The sequence below is a fragment of the Barbus barbus genome (genome assembly GCF_936440315.1).
Source record: "Barbus barbus genome assembly, chromosome: 23".
NCBI classification, from domain to species: domain Eukaryota; kingdom Metazoa; phylum Chordata; class Actinopteri; order Cypriniformes; family Cyprinidae; genus Barbus; species Barbus barbus.
In genome coordinates, this window is record NC_136751.1 from 19529421 (window position 1) to 19551402 (window position 21982).

General features: G+C 36.1%; 1 pseudogene across 1 annotated transcript; it reads left to right on the top strand.

Moving 5' to 3' along the window:
* Window positions 1-450: 450 nt before the first annotated feature.
* LOC306843017 (ankyrin repeat, SAM and basic leucine zipper domain-containing protein 1-like) lies at window positions 451-21643 on the top strand (annotated as a pseudogene). Its single transcript has 13 exons — window positions 451-472; window positions 1935-2039; window positions 2160-2253; window positions 2348-2470; window positions 4213-4327; window positions 13990-14101; window positions 14461-14595; window positions 14767-14819; window positions 15390-15462; window positions 16053-16149; window positions 18495-18598; window positions 19280-19393; window positions 20720-21643. The product of its transcript is annotated as an ankyrin repeat, SAM and basic leucine zipper domain-containing protein 1-like (transcript).
* Window positions 21644-21982: the final 339 nt, after the last annotated feature.

The following is a 21982-nucleotide window of genomic DNA, read 5'->3' on the forward strand; positions in this document are numbered from 1 at the left end:
GTTTATTGTGTCTTTAGTAGTGCTGTCAAACAATTAATCGCGATTAATCGCGTCCGAAATAAAAGTTTTTGTTTACATAATATATGTGTGTACAATAATTTTGTATATATTAATACAAACTTGCTTATATATATTTATGAAATTTATGTTATGTTTATATATTAAATATATTTATATATAATATTAATATAATAACATAAATATATAAATGTATATTCATGTAAATATTTTCAAAATATATGCCTTATGTGTGTGTGTATATGCAATATACACAATTCACATACACATTTTATTTAAATAAAATATTTTATTTTGGAATGCGATTAATCGCGATTAATCATTTGACAGCACTAGTCTTTAGATAATCAAATTTTTCGCTTTCTAATTTGAATATATTTGATATACATACATCGTATCCATTCATCCTTCCTCTAAACAGCTTTGGTCATCATGGGGATGCTAATGTCTCAGGGTGCAGATGTGATAAACACCCTGGTCACATGGCCAGTCTATCACAGGCTCATACTCAAGATTCAAGATTTTATTTGTCACATACACAATTATACAGGGTATAACCAGCAGTGAAATGTAGGTAGCTTATATAGTATAGTAGGTATACTTATATAGTCTACATGGCCGTAGCTAGGGTTTGAAAATTAGTGAGGTCTGGGGTGGGGTTAAGAATTGTGCTAATCCCTACAAATACAACTCATTATATAAACACTTTAAAATGTAGATGTTTTTGAAAGATGTTTTCTCTGTTTTGGAGGGATGAATATTGTTAAATTATTCCATATTTATTGCATCAAAATTTGTTAATACTTTACTATAGGTTAGGGGTGGATAATTTTATCAGTTGTTTGTTATTCATGCAACAATATATTGCTGTTGTAGTTTTCATTAACCATTGCTATATAGCCAATAACTTTGTCTAATGTTCTTATGAATGTTTTTAGCATGACTTTTAACTAGCATACTATGAAAAAGCATAGATTTCTTCATGGCTAGTGTTTTCATATTTCATTCTGTAACCTACTTCAGGTTCTACAGATCTACTGCTTTTGATAACGTTTCTGACGGATAATATCATGATATTTTTGCGTTTGCCTTAACAAATGTGGTATCCTGTCACCTGTCCAAGTGCCAAAATTGTCCAAATTAAAAACTGTCCAAATTAAAAAACGAAGATCCCCCCCCACACACAAATTTATTTAAAATCTTTTGCAAATAAGATAAGATAAAGATATCGCTAACCCTAAACGGCAACTTCCAAATTTATTCACTTTGTAATATGGTCAAAATAAGTGTAAAAGACAAGTCCAAAAACGGTATAATAGCTCGATCTGGCAACACAGAGGCAGCGCGCGCGCCCTCACTCCCTACTACACAGGCAATCAACTCAAGCCTCATTCACTCTGCAGTGATCATTTTCATACCACAGATGCTAAACATTCTGGCAAACTGTCTAAACTTAATTATGCATGCAGACAATCATATGAGGAGTTTTAAACAGCAAATTAGTCATTCAGAGAACAAATTTTCTTTTAAAACATGAAAAATTTACCTCACAGTGACCTCATAGCTGGCTACTGCCATGCATATATATATATATTTGGTTTTAATTATGTTTTTTTTTTTTACCAGCCAGCCAGTTAGATTAGAGGAAAATATGCAGTAAATATTTAACTAAAACTGCATATTTTTCTCGAAATTACTATCTTTATATATGAGAAGCAGCAACAGATTACATTCATGATAAAAACAAAACAAAACAATCGACATTGTGGAAGATTTAAGAACGCGAGCAGCGCTTCTCCATTGGTCGTTTCATTAACATACACACGTGGGCGTGACTTCCGCATACGTCATTACGTCGGACATCAATGAGAAGTTATTATTGCGATAATCAGGTGAACAGGAATAATCCACCATAGTCACGTTAAACGAGATTGGCTATGCTTTTCCTGCTGGCGATGAAAGGGAGTAATGACGAGTGGGACATTGGGTATTCTGATAATAACAAAAAGAAAAACGCTGAGGTAAAAGAAAAGGTTCCCACGTCCAACTCGGTTCAGCATTCAGCCGTTTAGTTTAAGATAGTTATGTACACAAATTATTTGCATGATTTAAAAAGCAACCTTTTTTCATCTTGCTGGCAGTTTTCTGAAGCACATCTGAATGGAGGCGATAAAGTATCCACCTTGTAAAAGGCCATTACTGCAGGGAATGTCGACCTGGTGCGACTCTTAGACAGTGCTAAGTGCTTGTATTCATAGCTTTTATTTGGCCGACACAAGTCATACATTTATAAAATATAAAATATGTCTATCTCATCGTTATCTATCAGGTCTGGACGTGGAGACACGCCTCGGCTTTGGCTGGACTCCTCTCATGTGCGCTGTCCATGTGGCCCACTATGAGCTCGCTGAACTGCTGCTGGATCATGGTGCAAGTGCAAACTTCAGCAGAGGTAAATGGAGACAAAAGTGTAAAAAGACACTCATAATTTCATTGATTTCTGAATCAGAGCTTCATATCAAAAGATGAAATGGGGTATTAAGATATTTCTGCATGTATTGTCACCTTTACTTTTGGCTTTAAAGAAGAATTTAGTAATTACTCACGTTCGCGTGACGTAATTTTCCAGTGTTTTCAAGTGTTGTAAAGTTTTTGCAGAACTTTATTTGCACATTTCATTGATTTGTACTTTAAACGTCCAAATGCCTGTTCAGGATTATGCAACAGCCAAAACAATTCAATTGTGTGGCCTTAATTTAATTGTGAAATGATAAAAAGCAATTGCTTCAGTAAAAATCTCTGCACCAGTAAAATGTGCAACGCATTTTCTGTTTATTTTTTACCACCAAATTATATGTAATGTATAGTTATAAAAAAAAAAAGCATTTCTCAGTCTTGTGATTTTGAGGCACATGAGCTCCTGAGCATGATGAATGATGGGATACGCTTAGCCTCAAATACTCAAACCGCTCTGAAGCAATATTAGGGATAGTGTGGATTTAGCATGTGGTAAGGGCACTGAGCACTGACCTGGGACGGTTTGGCACACCTACTTCCTATCACATGCAAATGGCCAAGACCACAAGTATGGGTTTTTGAGACAGGCTGGTTTTCTGTTGTTGGACACTTGCTTACAGAATAAAAGAGAAAATATTCAGTGCACCCTTAAGAATTTAAAGTCAAAGGTTGAGTTTGACAAGGTAAGAGCAGGTGCTGTCAATCTGATGTTGCACTACAAGGCCTTCCTGTGACTCTTGTGGGTTTTTATTGGAGAGGATGGGGTTTTGCATCAGCCATAGGGAAGGAACCCAATGATATCAAATCAAAAAAGCATGGCTAGACTTCATCCTTCAGGGGGAATAGTTTGGTTTTGATTAATACGGTCAACATTGAAGTAAGTTACATTCTTTTGATTTCAACCCACGTGCTAGAGAGGATGGAAACCAATTAGAGTTTGCCTTAGTGTCCTTCATCTGCCATTACTTAATGTTTGTGACGCACATGCCGAGCTATTGTAACGTGTAATTAATCTGCTGGTGTGTTTTTGGTTTACACATTGGCTCTCTTAATTTTTTTTCAAAATTGAATGCATCTGTTGGTCACGGTGAAATGTCGGCACATGAGCGACTTGAAGTGATGCAGACACTTCCACTATGTCCACTGAGAAGAGTTCCAGAGGGGGTCTCGAGCAACTGAAGCTGCAGGCATAGACAGGAAATAATTAAATGTGAATGCAGCTGCCACTTCCTGGTCTATGTTCCGCACAGAAGGGGAAGAATGTAGAAGTGATTGATAATGGCAGTATACAGAGCGTGGTGCTGGCGTCATTGCATTGGCCCAACACTGGAGCTTTATTTATTTTCCTGCTCCACCGCAGACGCAACTAAACTGTGTCTGCATCCTACTCCCAAGCAGACCTGCTCCTGCAGTCTAAACGCAGCTATCATCACAACACACAAACCCCTAACATAGATGTGTCTCCTTTTTGCATCAACACAACACTGAGACTGCTCCCGGTCGGATACGTGCCTGAAGCACTAGCAGTGTCCAAGAACATTAGGCCATATGAGACTCACGTGAAGTATGTACAAACATGTGTATCCTGTGGTTTCAGCAGTACCACTGCAGAACTTTTTTGCGAATTATAATTTATGAAGTGGTATGTCTGTGTTTTTCCCAAACTTCCTTACATAGACCACTATACAGTTCTGATGGATGCTTGCACGGCAGCGTCTGCCACAGAAGAGATGATCTCCAGGTGTGTGGCTCTGCTGCTCAGTCGCAACGCTGACCCGAATGTCTGCAACAGGTAAGAAGAAGAAGAAATTAAAGCAAGAAATTAAATCTTACAGTATTTCTTTTTTTTCCCCTTACAGAATCGGGCTTCTATCTGCTTGTCGTTAAGTCGTGACGTAAGGAATACAGTTTCCGGGTCCAAGTCTCTACTTGTTTCATTTGAGATCACTATCTCAACAGCTGTTTATGAGCACGGTTTATTCATAACACAGATTTAATCTAAACTTTTAAAAACTCAGAGTGTACACCACAGTCTCAAGGTTTAATGATTAATAAAAGATGAATCACTGTCTGGCCATCGTAGATTTCGGCATTGGGATAAAGGGGAGAGTATATTAGTGCCATTTGTTGTTTGCTTTTGGCATCTTGATTGAGCATTTGGACCCGGAAACGGTGATGTCAGACTTGACTAAAGTAGATAGTTTGTTCTTTGGCATTTCAAAAAAATACTGTTGTTGACCACAGTGATTTCTCAGGTCATTTGCCTCGGTGCTTGTCAGTTTCATGCATTGATGTACTGGAATTAAGGTGCACTGCACACAGTTTTTTTCTTTTTTTTTAATACAATTAACCCCTGTTTGTTGTTTTTGTTTTTTTAAATCTGTAAATATGGGATAGCCTAGAAAGGTCATGTAGATTAATACAATCTTGCAACTCAGTTGATATTTTTATAATAAATATTAAATACACATTTCTAGTTACAGTTCTAGTTACATATGCACACACACACACACACACACACACATATATATATATATATATATATATATATATATATAGTGTGTGTGTGTATATTTATTATGTATATAGAAAGACAAACATACAACATATATTTTGAAAATATTTACATGTATATTTATATTCATAATTTATCATATAAATATATTTAATATATAAACGTAACTTTTCTTAAATATATACACGTGTGTGTGTGTATTTATATATACATAAATATACACAGTACACACATTATGTAAACAAACTTTTATTTTGGATGCAATTAATCGTTTGTGTGTGTGTGTGTGTGTACAGTGTCCAAGACACAATTGCTCTGTTGGCTGTGGAGTCAAGACATTTGCAAATATGATTCAAAGATGAATATGAGACAAAACTACAGAATGTCACATTTTATTAATAGCCGTTTCAACTAACACATGTTTTACCAAATAAAAAGAACAGCACTTTTAGAGTTCATCCCACTCATTGATGTGAGCATAAGTATTGGGACAGATGAATTTAAGGCAGATATAAAAGATTAAAAGCTATTATTTAGTTGCAGATCCCTTGTGTGCAATCACAGCAGTGAGTCTGTGACCCATAGACATCACCAGACTCTTTGTCTCATCCTTTGAAATACTTTTCCCCATCTTTAATGCAGCCAATTCCAATTGTTGCTTGTTTTAGGGAGTTTCTGCCTTTAGTCTCCTCTTCAACTGGTGAAATTCTGATAAACTCCTTGACTGAGCTGTCAGTGTGTTTTGGGTCATTGTCCTGATGCAATGTGAAGCATTTTCTGACGATATTCATTTTCTTGAATATCGGTACCCAAGATGGTTTTGTAACCTTCCAAATTCATCCTACATCATACATTAAGTCATCAGTAAAATTGAGAGGGCCTGTTCCAGAAACAGCCATGTATGCACATTCCATGACACCACCTCCACCATGCTTTACAGATGAGGCTGTATGCTTGGGATCATTTGCAGTTCCCTTTTTTCTCTACATTTTTGTTTTCCCATCACTTAGATAAAGGTTCATCTTTGTCTCATCTGTCCATAAAACTCTGTTCCAAAACTCTACTGGCTTTTGCAAACTCTAATCTGGCCTTTCTATTTTTGGTGCTGGTCAGAGGTTTGCATCTTACTGTGTAGCATCTGTAATTCTGTGTCAAAATCTCCAGTGGACAGTAGATTGTCAGAGCATCCCCCCAGCTTTCTGGAGGTTGTTGGTGATTTTACAGACCCATATTTTAGGGTTCTTTTTGACAGCTTTTATGATTTGCTTGTCATCAACTGCTGTTTTTCTCAGCAGATCAGGTCGTTGTTGGTTGCTGATGTCGCTTGATTTAAACTCTTGATTTCTCCAAGCCCTTGGTTTTTAATTGACTTTTTTTTTAAGCATCCAAATTGCTTGCTTTTCTCTCAAAGTCAGCTCCCTCGTCTTCATCCTGGTTTGTAGGGCTGGGTAAAAAATATTGATTCTCCGATTTTAATCGATCTTCAGTTTAACGCAACGATATCGATTCTTAATGCGCGTGCTTCACGTAAGAGGATATGAATATTCACCTCTCGTCCTGAAGGTGTCACCATCTTTCGAATTGCTCCACTAAAAAAACAACTGTGTGCACCCTATTATTAATGTAGATGTGTATTTCAGTAATAAACTTAAGTAGGAGAGTTTCAGTTGCCAGCATTTATATCAAAATATGGATCCCATGTCTGCAAAACTAACATTTTAAATGAAATATTGATAGCTAATCGATATCGAATCGAAACCATAAAAATAAGAATCGAATCGCAGAATTGGTCACAATACCCAGCCCTACTGGTTTGTGTGTCATCATCGAATGCAGGACTCAGAATGCAGAAGCAATGGATATAACCAATATGACACATTCCTTGCTTTTACTATCTGAAGAATTAATGCAACAGGACACAGCAGATCACTTAGAAAGGCATGTGAAGCAACTGTTCCAGTACTTATGCTCACATCAGATAGAGGGATGAAACTAAAAGTGCTGAACTTCTTAGCTGGTAAAACATGTATTTGTTGAAACACCCAATAATAAAATGTGACAATTTGTAGTTTTGTCTCTTATCTTTTAATCATATTTATAGATTTCTTGACTCCACAGCAAACAGAGCAACTTTGTCTTTACTGTTCCAATACTTACGGATGGCTCTGTATATATGTGTATATATATGTGTGTGTGACGCAAGTTGAACGCAAATTCACCAGGGTTCGATTAGAATGAAGTAAATGTGAAACCAGACCAACGCTACAGGGGGGCACTGGGACCGCAGCAAACATGCCTAGTGTATAAAATGAGTTATCCATTTTAAAAAGACCTTACTGTAGACCAGGGGTCATCAAACTTGAGCCTGGAGGGCTGGTGTCCTGCAGAGTTTAGCTCCAACTTGCCTCAACACACCTGCCTGGAAGTTTCAATTATACCTAATAAGACCTTGATTAGCTGCTTCAGGTGTGTTTGATTAGGGTTGGAGCTAAACTCTGCTGGACACCGGCCCTCCAGGACTGAAATTGGTGACCCCTGCTGTAGACCTTCATCTCATCTGCATGCATCCAGGTCTAACACTGGATAGTCACAAGCACTGTCTAGCCCTGTTGATTGAGAGTATGTGAGAGAAATTCTCCCAGCAGCTACAAAACATTAACACTGGCCATACATGTGATGTGTACTCAATAGTTTATTGACTAAGGCATTTTTCAGGGCAGCCTCCAGCTGCTTATCATCTGCCACCCAAACTGCTCACATGATCTGGAGTGTCAACAAGCATGTTATTCACTTGGCTGGTGAGAAAGTGATTGTGTCCTATCCAGACAAAATATTTAAAGATCGGTAACAAGGAACAGGGAGATGCTGGCAAGTGATGTGCCTGTCAAACCTTCATCCTCTTCCTCTGCCCTCTCAGTGCTCCACACATAACTTACAATGTGCAGCAGCTGCATTTCCCTAAATCTTTTTCGTTAAATACAGTATGCTTAGACTAAGCCAGACATCATTTGGGAAGAAGGTCTGTTTCAGATTTGTTGAGATTCATTATTTGAAAATTGCTGAGATGAAAGTTTTACATTTGGTTTCCATTCTCTTTCACATGTGAAGGCCTGTAATAAATGTTGGAATGCCTCATTATGATTATATAATTTAATCAATTGTATAATTCTAAGAAATGAATGGGACTGCACAATTAAAATAAAACTGAAATCTCAATATTTCTTAGTGCATTTATCAAATCAAAGGTTGCTATTTAAATAATGACAGTCTGTTGCACATAGTCTTCATTTACATGCATTCATGTATTTTACATTAACATTTCACTAGTATTCTGCCAAAATAAAAGTTGAAGGATTTGAAATGTTAAAAGTTGAGGGTTTGAAAGTGAACTTCTAATGTAAAATAAAATTATATTTATTTATATTTATTTTACAGTACAATTCTTATTAACAGTAATATAGTTTTAATATTTAGAGGTCAAACTAATAATAATTATAAATGATGATAATATTTGTAATAAATGAAATAACAGCAATATAACTTTTGCTATGTTGTGCAGCCCTATATATAAATACTTTTAAAATAGAAACCATAATAATGTACTGTATTTATTTTATCTGTTTGTTTACTTGCATGTTATGTGACTATTAAGGAGAACCGGGAATATGCAAATGTGTTGTTAAATTATTTAAATATTTAACTTTCTTTGGAGATACTTTAAATAATTTACATTTGAAATATTTACATTTCTTTGGAGATTAAATTTATTTATTTTTTGCAGAATTTTTCGTTTTAACTGGTTTTGTCCATACAATAAAGTCATTGGGGTGCAAAAAAAAAAAGATAACATTTGTAATTAATAAAATAGCAAAAAACATTTTTGCCAAGTTGTGCAGCCCTATTTATAAATAAAATAAAAACAATAAGAGGACCAGCATATGACTATATATAAAATATAAACAATAAAAATATACAGTATTATATATAATATACAGTATTACAGTATTTTAAAGTACCTCTACCTCTTGTAGAGGTACTTTAAATATTTTACATTTAAGGGGTTCGGCTGTGGGGTTGGTTTTGACCATACAATAAAAGTCATTGGAGTCCAAAACAACAACAAAAATAGTCTTTTGAGTGTCACAGAAGGAAGCCTCTTTGCAGGCGTACTGGAGATGTTATGAATTGCAGACATTTTGACAAAAATGTTTCAGGCTTTAATTGTAGTGAGAACTCAATCCAGACGTCACTGGGCTCAGTGACCTTACAAAAAGCATGTTTTGCTGAGCATGCAAGTCTTCTGCAACTGCCTCTTCCATTCTTTCATGTAGTTTATTTAATGATGTGCCCAGTGAGGCTTTTGAACAGCCATGCTGACAAGCATATGTTTTTCTGAATTATTCTGATTTCAAACATCAGTTTAGTTATTGTTGGATTTATAGCAGCTTCTTACTACTCCCATTGATGTAAGTGCTTGAAAGTATGGTTTTACTCATAGGATAAATCCTGTTTACAGCAATTATGATCTCTTTTTATTGACTCGATAAGCTTTCTTATTGCTCCCTTGGTTTTGGTAGAAGGACAGCCTGGGAAAATGCGTTTAAGACTGCACACATTTGTCACAAATACAGTCATTTAAGGGGAAATGCGTAGATAGCGAGGAGATAATGTCAAGATGAAGAATGATGACGCCCTTGCTCACCTGTGCCTGATGTTGTGGAGTTAAGTTCACCTCCGTCACATTCTCTGGGAAATGCCACCCATGTTGATTAATAGCCTCTGGATTTTCCCATACATTTAAGGTGTGATGTTTGACACTGTGATCTGTAGATAAAACTATATTTACGACAGTGACGCAAGCACTGAATGCAGATGACTAGAAAGTTCCTCTTTTGTGCTTATTTTTATTTTTTCTACAGGTAATAGATTGTCCCAAGTAAGGTGTAAAATGTTTTTGTCTTTGTTTACTTTGGCACAGTAGTACTCTTTATGGTGATTTGATTATTCTGAATGGAGTTTCATTTAAGGGTGATTTACAAACTGGTCTATCATGAACCTGTGTTTATGAGGGGGCTTCAATGGTTGTTCATACTCACTTGGTGCCCTAAGCAAGCTATCAGACATAACTAAGTTATGTTTTAGTAGCTCTTTATGAGTAAATGTAACTGTAAGATGTGTTGGCCTAGAGTAACAGTTTTTATTTATCATACAAAATTGTTTAAAATGGCTATTGAATACAATATATACTCTTCTTTTTGTAATGAACCAAGATACATGATTAAACTTAAAGTGCTAGTGATGCACTTTCTCATTGAAGGAAGTATTCCACCACCCCCAAGATTCAAGATTATGATTTTTAACTAAAACCATAAAATGTTAACTCAACAAATGTTGACATTTTATTTATTTTCATTTAGTTTAACTTCATGTGTTAAAATAACTACAAAAAAGAAATAAAAACTATATTAACTTTTTTAAAATACAAATTACAAAACAAAACGAAAAAAAAAAAATTGAAATGACAATATTACTAAAACTTAAATGAAAATAAAATTGGAAATTATAAAATAGAATGGAATAATTTGTGCAAATTAATTATTAAACATTTTGGAAGTTGCATTCAAAATCCATTTGGTTCAAAAATCTGAGAGGTCATGTTGTTTACAGATAAATTTAGATGGTGTGGAAGTGACAAGCTTGAGTGCTGTCTGAAACTCTCAAGGGGTTCATTTATTTCAGCTATTGTTTTCATGAAACTGCCAGAACACTGTGTATTGTACTTTAAGTTGGTGACTATAGTACTGTAACTGCTACAATGTCAGTCACTAATGATATAATAACTGCATTCGATGATAAAAAATCATGTGCTGCACATTTTATTGATTTATCAAAAGCATTTGATTCCGTAAATCATGATCTCTTGTTGCAAAGGTTTAATGTGTAGGTTTTAGCGATATAGGGTTCTCTAATTACTTGACTGGAAGGACTCAATGTGTGTCCATAGATAATTATGTTTCTGCTCCTTTAATAGTGAAGACGGGCGTTCCTCAAGGATCAATTTTGGGGCCAATTATATTTTCTATCTACAGGTCCTTCTCAAAAAATTAGCATATTGTGATAAAGTTCATTATTTTCTGTAATGTACTGATAAACATTAGACTTTCATATATTTTAGATTCATTACAACACAACTGAAGTAGTTCAAGCCTTTTATTGTTTTAATATTGATGATTTTGGCATACAGCTCATGAAAACCCAAAATTCCTATCTCAAAAAATTAGCATATCATGAAAAGGTTCTCTAAACGAGCTATTAACCTAATCATCTGAATCAACTAATTAACTCTAAACACCTGCAAAAGATTCCTGAGGCTTTTAAAAACTCCCAGCCTGGTTCATTACTCAAAACCGCAATCATGGGTAAGACTGCCGACCTGACTGCTGTCCAGAAGGCTATCATTGACACCCTCAAGCAAGAGGGTAAGACACAGAAAGAAATTTCTGAACGAATAGGCTGTTCCCAGAGTGCTGTATCAAGGCACCTCAGTGGGAAGTCTGTGGGAAGGAAAAAGTGTGGCAGAAAACAAAGCACAACGAGAAGAGGTGACCGGACCCTGAGGAAGATTGTGGAGAAGGACCGATTCCAGACCTTGGGGGACCTGCGGAAGCAGTGGACTGAGTCTGGAGTAGAAACATCCAGAGCCACCGTGTACAGGCGTGTGCAGGAAATGGGCTACAGGTGCCGCATTCCCCAGGTCAAGCCACTTTTGAACCAGAAACAGCGGCAGAAGCGCCTGACCTGGGCTACAGAGAAGCAGCACTGGACTGTTGCTCAGTGGTCCAAAGTACTTTTTTCGGATGAAAGCAAATTTTGCATGTCATTCGGAAATCAAGGTGCCAGAGTCTGGAGGAAGACTGGGGAGAGGGAAATGCCAAAATGCCTGAAGTCCAGTGTCAAGTACCCACAGTCAGTGATGCTGGTGTTGGTCCACTGTGTTTTATCAAGGGCAGGGTCAATGCAGCTAGCTATCAGGAGATTTTGGAGCACTTCATGCTTCCATCTGCTGAAAAGCTTTATGGAGATGAAGATTTCATTTTTCAGCACGACCTGGCACCTGCTCACAGTGCCAAAAACCACTGGTAAATGGTTTACTGACCATGGTATTACTGTGCTCAATTGGCCTGCCAACTCTCCTGACCTGAACCCCATAGAGAATCTGTGGGATATTGTGAAGAGAAAGTTGAGAGACGCAAGACCCAACACTCTGGATGAGCTTAAGGCCGCTATCGAAGCATCCTGGGCCTCCATAACACCTCAGCAGTGCCACAGGCTGATTGCCTCCATGCCACGCCGCATTGAAGCAGTCATTTCTGCAAAAGGATTCCCGACCAAGTATTGAGTGCATAAATGAACATAATGGCCATTCTTTTATTGGTCGGATGAAATATGCTAATTTTTTGAGATAGGAATTTTGGGTTTTCATGAGCTGTATGCCAAAATCATCAATATTAAAACAATAAAAGGCTTGAACTACTTCAGTTGTGTTGTAATGAATCTAAAATATATGAAAGTCTAATGTTTATCAGTACATTACAGAAAATAATTAACTTTATCACAATATGCAAATTTTTTGAGAAGGACCTGTATATAAATGAACTTGGTAAAGGAGTCAAGCCAGCAAATGTACACTTTTATGCAGATGATACTATTCTCTACACTATGACTCCATCTTTAAAAGTGGCAATGAACTCTTTACAGAATGCTTTTAATTCATTTCAGACTTCTCTTGGTAACTTAAAATTAGTGTTAAATGCTAAAAAAAAAATAATAATAATTTTACTCAGTCGAGATTACCATTAAATGATTTTGTGATTCAAACTTTAAATGGTACAGAGATTGAAAGGGTTGAATCCTACAAATATCTTGGCATCTGGCTCAATGATGAGCTGACTTACAGTTCTCATATCGATAGTCTTTTAAAGAAATTGAGACCAATGCTAGGTTTTTATTTTCATTTAAAAAGTGTTTCTCCTTTGATGCTCAAACGTTTAGTAGAAAGTACTCTTCTATCATTATTGGATTATGGTGATAATTTATATGCATGCACCTCATAATGTTTTGAAAAAACTGGATGTAGTTTATCATGCTGCTTTACGATTTGTCACTGGTACAAGTGTCTACACATCACTGTAATTTATTTGAAATGACAAACTGGACTTCCTTGTGCTTAAGGAGAAATAAACACATGTTGATTTTTATTTTAAAATCTTTAGTGGGTAAATTACCACAGTATATATCTAGGTTGCTGACATACTGCACAAATATTTATAATACCAGATCAACAGATAAACTTTTACTTAAGATGACGTTTTTTCATACAGAGATGTCGTTCTGCTTTTTCTAATTATGCTCTGTATGTGTGGAATGAGTTTCAAGGTATGTTGCATATGGAATCTGTACCATCTCTTGCTACGTTTAAAACTATTTTAAAGTCTGTTTATATAGAACAGTGTACATGTTTTAATAACTGACTAGGATTTGCATTGTTTTTTCTAGAAAATTATGTTTTACGTTTGTCCATTGTGTGGTGATGTCTATTTCTTTGTAAATGTGTCCTTTGCTGCCTGTCTTGACCAGGACTCCCTTGTAGAAGATATATTGTATCTCAATGGGACCTTCCTGGTTAAATAAATTAAAATAAAATAAAATGGCAAAAAATAAAAAACACCAATGATGCAAGTCACTAGGCTTAAATTATCACTATTACACTTTAACTTAGTTTGCTTCCATCAATTCCATCTCAGTTTACTACAATAAATGGCTCATGTTAAATAAAAATTTGTGGCAGAGAACCCCTTGTATGTGTGATTTTATTGCCATCAGCATGATCACTGTAACATCTGGCAGTTCTGTTGTGTCTCTTTTGTGCCCTTGCTCAGGAGCAGTATGACGTGTTTGATGCTGGCAGCCAGAGACGGCTATTGTCAAGTGATTCATTTGCTGGTTTTACATGGAGCGGAGCTGAACTTTCAGAATGATAATGGACTTACGGTGAGATCATCATCAATAAAGGCTGTAGAAATAATTAACTTTCTCTACATTAGTTGTTTTTAACCTGCATTTTATCATATTCATTGTCCATTTGTGTCTATCTATTATTTATTTTTTTTTTTTTTAAGATTTATTTTTGGCATTTTTGCCTTTATTACGATAGGGCACAGAAAGTGAAGTGGGAGAGAGATAGGGGGGTGGGATCGGGAAAGGTCCTCGAGTTGGGATTCTAAATCGGGATGCCCGTAGCACTACAGCACTGTGTGTCAGTGCACTGCCCACAAGGCTATTGGCGCCGACTGTCTATTATTATTGCATTCTCCCCTGGATTACACTTTAATATTGTTCTGATGGAGCAGGCCCTCATAATAGCAGTGCAGTATGGACGTGAAGCAGCTGTGTTGAAACTGCTTCAACTAGGAGCGGATAAGTTCATCAAAACCAAAACGGGGAAGACAGCAGCTGACATGGCCAAAGTGTTCATTTACCCTGAGGTAGATCTCCAATGTCAGAAATCATAGAAATGTTTTCTTTAGGCTATAGTTAAAAAAATGTTGCTTTTGGTCTTGAGAATGCGAAATATTCAAATCATTGCTCTTTTCAGATCTCCAGGATCCTTGATTCTACCGATCTCTCTGCTGTAAATGCCAATGCACCTTCCAAAGCTGTATACATTTCTCAATCAAAACCCTGATCCTTCCTCTGAATGCAAAGAGAGGTGAGCCTCTGTGTCTGTGACTTGGCTTGTAACACCCTCTACTGGTGATTGAAAATGAAACTAAATGCTAGTTTGAAAGACATTTTAATGTTATAGAAGATTTATATTTCAAATAAGTGCTGCTCAATTGAACTTTCTATTCATCAGAAAATCAATGTTTTCGACAGTGATGAGAAGAAATGTTTCTTGAGCACCAAATCAGCATTTTAGAAGGATTTTTGAAGGATCGTATTACACTAAATGGCTGGGGAAAATTCAGCTTTGCCATCACAGGAATAATTTACTTTTTAAAATATATTGAAAAAGAAAATGGTTTTAAATTTGATAAGTGCAGCCTTGATCAGAATAAGAGACTTCTTTTTAAAAAAATCTGTAAAATTGCAAACTTTTGAGCGATATATATATAATTAAATATATACAGTATACACATATATAAAGGGGTAGCAGAAGAGCCATATGCTGGTCCTCACTATAAACTATATTTAATCGTTTTACGAATCAACATAAAAGCAGCTGGGATCGGATGTCAGTATTGTAAATGTGGGTTTATTCTTTTGTTTGATCTTACAGTTCCTCCAAGCTGAGTGATATTGAACTTCTGCTGCATGGTCTGAATCTGGATCATCTCTCGGACATCATGGTGGTGAGCCAGTCGATTTATTTTACTGTTACACTAAATAAATGTTTATTGTAATGCACTTACAATAGAAGTCTATGGGGCCAGTGTTCCAGAAATCCAAAGCTTATAATTTTGTTAACATGTTTACATGAATTATTTATTCAAATTATTTCTCTGAAATTGTTTAAATTGTCCTTTTGTCTGTTGGGAATAGTTTTTTAGATTAATTAACTTACTGTTGTCTGTTACCGGCACAATTCCTGTAGATGAAGTTTGTTTTTAACTTTTTGTTTTACATGCAATACTGTATGATTGCCCCATAGACCTTCGTTGTAAATGAATTGCAATGTTGATTTAACTATGTTGATTTTCTGAGGTAATAACTATTGTCTCTGTTGAATATTCCTTCTCTCGTGATCATGGAGAAGGGGGACTTGGTGTTTTAATAGATGAGAAAACAAATTGTGCAAAACAAACATTTGTTAATTGCTAAAAATATAATGAATTGGATACTTTTTAGGTATACATATTTTTAGATATACATCTAAAAAGCTACATGTATTATATCTCCCATAAAATGTTGGTTTACAATAAATTAGCTCTCTTTCTCTTAGATTGGCGTAACTAATCCTGAGGATCAAAAGAAGATTCTCAGCACCTTGATAAAGTAGATCTGGACACCCTGATGCCTCTTAATAACATAGACAGCGGGTAAAGCTCATTTAGCCTCAAGCTAATATAAACTTTATTGTGTTTATTATGTATCCACATCAAACCCAAACCATGTTTCCCATGCTGGTAACAGTCTGTAGTGCAGCTGAAGTGCTGTAGAACTCATAGCAGGACAACAGTGTCTTGACTAGGCTTCCATGTAAGCCTGTCTTAATGGTTTAAGCTCTAGTAATGATTTGTAAGGTGAGAAATGAACTAGTGCCGTTTCTGCATGCTCCGGATTCTGACGGATGATGGCGAGTAGACGGTGTGGCGGCCATGTTTGACTTTAAAGTCTATGCTTAATGAATCTAATCAATCTGTAATTTCTTTATTCCATGTCAGGGAGGTACAGAGAGGGCAGACGGACACGCAGTAAATTGTGCAGTTAAATCCTCTTCTGATAGCTTCTCCATAAACAGACATTAAAGGGATATAGAGTTACAGTGAAATTCATTGCCACAGTTGATTTCCTGTCTAATGAGATGAATGTAAACATAAAGCAGTTCATAAGTTGTTTCCGGACGATAACTCTGTAGCTTTGATACTAATGTTATTTTTAGGGCAAAAAAACAATGTTAAACTGATATTTTTTTTGAGTGGTTGGATTATTTAAAATATATCAACTAATTGCCAGCGAATGTGACCTGATACAAATTGATGGATCTGCTCATGGTGCCTGTTGGGACGGTGGCATTAACCCAGCACTTAGTCGTCCACAAGAGCCTATCACTCATTGAGTCATAGAAAAACTAACAAAGTGACGCTCAGAGCCCATCTCTCCGTCCTGAAGGAGATAGTAACTCCACAGTGTCTGACAGTGTTTACTACAGGCTCTGACAGAGTGTTAGGAGAAGAAAACGGCTGCTTGGGGAAATGCTCTGTTAAGATAACACTATCAACATCGCGTGGTATGTGTAAGCCATTACAGGAGTTTGAAATTGTAAGTGATGGCAGAAGTGCGCCAAGAATCCTGTCACCAAATTAAGTGATACCATTGGTCATTTAAGAAACATTTGCTTCAGTTTTCAATGTTTGTGACTTTAGGATAAAGAGAACTGAAGGAAATATTTAAGTAAACAATGGTTTCACTTGGTTGATACCATTTGGTGATAGATAGATAGATGGATAGATACTGTAACAACAGATTTTATAACATTTTTCTTACACATGGTTTATGATTCTTACATGTTTTGTTCATCAAGATAAACTTCACAAATGAACACAACTTTTTCTGAATTTTGAAACCTAAATACAATCGGCAGAAGTAAAAAGCTAATCATAGGCTATAAACAAACTACATCACGGTAGTGCTGGGCGGTTTGACCAAAATTCTTTAAAACTTTTTTTTTTTTTTTTTTAGGATTCTGGCTGTTTGATGGTTTATCATGGATTTTCCATGACTGTGCCTTTCTGGTTAATAATGCATAAAAAACTTGCAGAACCACTGCATTTTAATCACCATCCAAACAGACATGCTACATATAGAATGAGCAGTTTTTGATGTAAATTAAAGGTAAGATGAAAAGAGAACACCATCTAAATTTTTCTGTCAGACAAAAGACCGTCAGTTCCCCTTAGAGATACATTCATATAAACCTCTCACCCCCAGTTCAGTATTTATAATTTTCTTGCTATGTTTCATGTATCATGAACAGTGAGCTAGCGCTGCCTGCTACAGTATTTTTTTCCCTCTTTGCATACCTCTTTAACGTCTCTGGCTTCTGTTAATGGCTGCTTACGGTTGGCTTATTTGCCAGTTAAAGAATTAGTTGTGCAGTATTAATAGTTCTAAAAGTTTTAGTCATAAGTGTATGCAGTTAACCGGGATCTTCCCTCAATTAACCACACAATGCACATTCTTTAGGCAATTTGACAAGTCTTTATATATATAAAAAAAGACTTAAAATAGTTCACTAAAGTTTGATTTATAAACTAAATCAGGCTGTGTGTACAAGAGTTTACCTTAGGCGAGATGACTTTTAATGTCCCTAACAATCTTTGTAGCTAGTTGTTAGCAACTGCATTTTTAAAAACGAGTATAAAAGCTTTAAAAAAAGCACACAGCAAACTACTGTTGTATTTTATGCAATCGAATAAAAAAAAAACTGTCTTAAGCTTGTGTTATTTCAGGCATTTAACCAAAAACCCATCAGGGCGATGGCAAGTGCTAAAATGCTAACTCATTTCCGAGTTTTGGCCTACAAAAATGTCATCCCTGCAGCCACTCTACTTTGAGTCTAAAAGGAAGTCTAAGCATAAAGGAAGTGGAAAGTGGTTTATTTAACTACTTCATAAGTTCATGAACAAAGTGTGTCATTTGTGAAATACCTTCTTTTTCACAGGAGTGAAGATTTCCTTAACTTTCTGATCAGCCTGAAACAGCAGTGCTGTTACTTGACAGAAACCTTAGGATGTCATCAGCAGATTCCCACGTAGCCCTGCTGAGGTCTGTTGTGTAAAACATGGCCAGTTAGAAGTATGTCTGTCTGTTTCTTTAGTCTGTGTATAGCCAGGCTTTTGATTTGTGGTAGTCTGGTCTAAATTGCTTTATTCTGACCAACCACCCACTTGGAATGAGACATGCAAAGCAACCAATAACAGTTATTTTTGTTGTTATGTGCTGTTTAGAAGTGGATCTGAAATAAAAATAATTAAAATAAAGCTACGTTAGCCAAATGGTTGTACACAAAACACTAAAAATAGGAGGGAAATTTATAGACATGGTCTGAATTCACAAAAAGTGAGTTTTTTTTTTGTGCATGTGTGTGCCATGGTGAGAAAAGATCGAGTTTGAAAAAACTGGTTAATTTTTCATTTAAAGCAAATAATGCACAAAAAGCTGTGACTAGACTGGACTGCCCAATTTTATATTTGTGAATGATTGATCTCTGTCAAAAAACTTAATCCTGGCCATATGATTCCATCGGTTTAAGTGTGTATGGCCTCTGAGAGTAACTTCCAAGTGTTTGAAATGATCCATGACTACAGTCTTGAATAAATGGGAACAAATGAGTTCAATTGTATTTTAAACGTCATTTTGTGTTTTCAACTGAAGTGGCAGTAGGCAGACAGAGCTATTGTATCTCACATTTCATGCCTGCTTGTTTGTGATGCCTTTGTTTGACAGGTTGTTCTAACATGTGATCCCAAGAAAGAGGCTCAAGCCCTTTGCACCAAGCTAGTTACTCAGACAGGAGACATCCAGAAAGAGATTCTCTGTCTTAAGACCCTGCTCAGCAAGGTCAGTCATGTCCACATTCCTTCATGTCCTCATCTTTCTTCTTCTCTGACGCTTCTATTTACAATAGTTTTGTCTAGTAAAAATACTGTGAGAGCAACAGGGGCAGCCGTTTCATCCCACTTAGATGTTCCTAAAGTCTCTTTCATGATGATGAAGGGTAATCATTTGTGAACAAATAAATTGAGGATGTAATCCGCTAGCACATTCCAGGGAATTTCTACAACACTCATCAATCTATGAAATTAGTTTAATCAAATGTGTTTGTAGCTTGTTGTAACTCCATCGAAATAGAATCTTAATAGAATGCTTTCTTAGTGTTTTGTCTTTTGTCATAAGAAACGTTCCACTACACCATAACTGATACTCATGCTGCGACACATGTGAAATAATGGGTTTTAGCAGTGATTTTCTCATGGAATATAAAAACAAATTAACTCACTGTCAGGCCAACGAGATGAAGATGAGTTTGTTTCTTCATCTTAAAACAGATTTGGAGAAATTTAGCATTACATCACTTGCTCGCCAATGGATCCTCTGCAGTGAATGGGTGCCACCAGAATGAGATTCCAAACAGCTGATAAAAACATCACAATCCACAAATAATAAGAGTCCACAAGACTTTGTCCATCAATTAATATCTTGTGAAGCTAAAAGCTGTGCATTTGTAAGAAACAAATCCATAAAGACTATAGCGTCTGGTTAAAGTCAGTAATACCGCTCTCTCCAGTGAAAAATTCATCTTGCCTGAATCAGAAGAGAAATATGCAAAGATCAAGCACAGTTTACAAGCAAAAAATAGTTCTAAACAAATGTTTTGAGGACAACAGGGGATTGACTGGAGAAAGCATTATTTTGGGTTATGGACTTGTATTTTGGTCAGAAGTGACAGTTTAAAGTTAAAATGTCTTAATGGCTTTGTTGGCTAAAATGTCTTAATGGCTTTGTTTCTTACAAATACATAGCTTTTCATTTCACAAGGCCTTAATTGATGGACTCATGTGGATTGTGATGTTTTTATCAGCTGTTTGGAGTCTCATTCTGACGGCACCCATTCACTGCAGAGGATCCATTGATGAACAAGTGATATAATGCGTAATTTCTCCACATTTTTTCTGATGAAGAAACTAACATCTATAACTTCAATGGCCTGAGGGCGAGTATATTTTCAGCGAATTTTGATTTTTGGATTAACTATTTCTTTAAGTTTGACATTACTGGTCCAAGTGCTCCAGAAATCCCAAAAACTAACAGTATACTGTGCTAATATACACTGATAGTATGCTCTAATAATAATTTATTCTCTTTTAACCCTTAAATTCTCCATAGACGGATCACACAGAATACAACTTTCAGCTTCTTCAGCCAGTCTCCAATAATGGCCAGAGAGGTTTGCTGCTGTGCTTGGACTTGGAATGCTTGGAGCAGGGCTTTTATTTGTGCTGTCACAATCAAAAAACTGAACTATTTTTGAGGTTATGTATTGCAGTGATGTATATATTTTAAGTTTTTACATCAGTGTTTTATTAATAATTGTATGTTCTAGATTTAGGTAAGAAACTACAATGTTATCCTTGTCTTTGCTTTGTTTGTATTCACTGTTGTCAACTTCTATTACAGCGGCATCTGCCGGTCAGAGCTGGACGGCTAGCACTTTGTGTTTTGGAAATTGTATTTTGATGTTGCTGGGTGGCCCAAAAAGAAAAGTCATTGCCAGTCGCTGTCTGTGGTGCTGAAATGTCATTTCCAGGTGCAGGGCCTACTTTCAACTAAATTCATGATAAAAGCTGGTTACTTGATCAGTCATGTTCATTTTAATTGAACAATTGCTTACATATTAGCAAATTAATTACATATTAATTTTCGGGCTTGAGGGGAAAATGAAATGTAATATGGCATGTGCAAGCATTTTCCCGAAAGCCCCGTTCTGAAAATGTTACATAAGATGTCTATGGGCAGCAAACAATAGCAGATCTTTTATCTCTTTAATTACTTTTAGTTGCATGCATGCGTGTAATCAAAAGTTAGGCCAAGTAAAATGCTTTTAAAAGAACCACTTTAATTGATCTCTTTCTCCAGAGGGAGTCAAATAGCAGAACATGAGAGATATGAACCCGTCCTCCAAGGTGCTGTAACGATGTCAAGCATATTTTGTTCGATAGAAGTTCAAACATTTTTCATAATTGGAATTGGTTGTGTGAAAGGGGATGTCGAACAGTTTCAACAAATTAAAATCGTAAAGTATAGCAACTCAATCTTGTAGAGATCTCTGATTTTTGGACAATTTTCCAACACTGTTCTGGATCCCCACTGCTGCTGGCTTTGTAATATTTTGTATTCTTTTTATGTATGTAGCCTATTCGGTGCTCCTATAAGCTAGACAAACTTCGCCTTAGAGAAAACCTCAAATACTGTTATTATTTCTAAGGTTAGTTTTACACATGACAATACAAAATGCATTTATTTTTTAAGAATTTAATATATGACTGCGATAGGGGCGCCAAAGGACATTTATTCAACCGATTGCGATCCCATAAAATTACAGTCATTGAATAAGTTGCACACTGGTTACAAGCATGTCTTTTTCCAAGC